Raw genomic sequence first — 1,050 nt, forward strand, 5'->3', positions numbered from 1 at the left:
TAACCATCGGTTTGTTGCCTATAGTTAAGAGTCTGCTTCTTGGTTTGCCTCTCTATTCTTTTTTTCCCTTTGCTCATTTCTTTTGTTTCTTAAAGTGCACATATGAGTGGAATCATATGGTATTTGCCATTCTGACTTATTTACTTAGCATTATACTCTCTAGCTCCATCCACATCATTGCAAAATGGCAAGATGTCATCCTTTTTTATGGTTGAGTAATATTCATTATATATATGTGTATATATATATATATATATTTCATCTATAACATGACTTCTTTTTTTTAAAATTCAATTAGCCAACATATTAGTATCAGATGTAGTGTTCAATAATTCATCAGTTGCTTATAACACCCAGTGCTCATCACATCACATGCCTTCCTTAATACCCATCACCCAGTTACCCCATCCCCCACTAACCGACCCTTCAGCAACCCTCGGTTTGTTTCCCAGAGTTAAGAGTCTCTCATGGTTTATCTCTCTGTCTGATTTCTTCCCATTCATTTTCCCTCCCTTCTCTTATGATCCTCTGCACTATTTCTTATATTCCACATATGAGTAAAACCATAAAAATACGGAACACTTCATGAATTTGTATGTCATCCTTGTGTAGGGGCCATGCTAATCTTCTCTATATCATTCCAATTTTAGTATGTGTGCTGCCGAGGTAAGCACTATACCACAGCTTCTTTATCCACTTATCTGTCGATGGACATCTGGGCTCTTTCCGTAGTTTGGCTATTGTGGACATTGCTGCTATAAACTTTGGTGTGCAGGTGCCCCTTCAGATCACTACATTTGTATCTTTGGGGTAAATACCTAGTAGTGCAATTCCTGGATCATAGAGTAGGTCTATTTTTAACTTTTTGAGGAATCTCCCTACTGTTTTCTACAGTGGCTGTACCAGTTTGCATTCCCACCGATAGTGCAAGGGTGTTCCTTTGTCTCCACATCCTTGCCAACACTTGTTTCTTGTGTTTTTGGTTTTAGCTACTTTGACAGGTGTGAGGTGATATCTCATTGTAGATTTGATTTGTATTTCTCTGATGAT

At 37.8% G+C, this 1,050-nt stretch overlaps 1 non-coding gene across 1 annotated transcript; it reads right to left on the reverse strand.

The window, feature by feature from the left end:
• Window positions 1-567: 567 nt before the first annotated feature.
• LOC121101595 lies at window positions 568-674 on the reverse strand. Its single transcript, XR_005833580.1, has one exon. It is a non-coding gene; the product is annotated as a U6 spliceosomal RNA (small nuclear RNA).
• Between the last annotated feature and the right edge of the window lie 376 nt (window positions 675-1,050).

Source organism: Ursus maritimus, unplaced genomic scaffold, assembly GCF_017311325.1.
Source record: "Ursus maritimus isolate PB19 unplaced genomic scaffold, ASM1731132v1 scaffold_8, whole genome shotgun sequence".
NCBI classification, from domain to species: domain Eukaryota; kingdom Metazoa; phylum Chordata; class Mammalia; order Carnivora; family Ursidae; genus Ursus; species Ursus maritimus.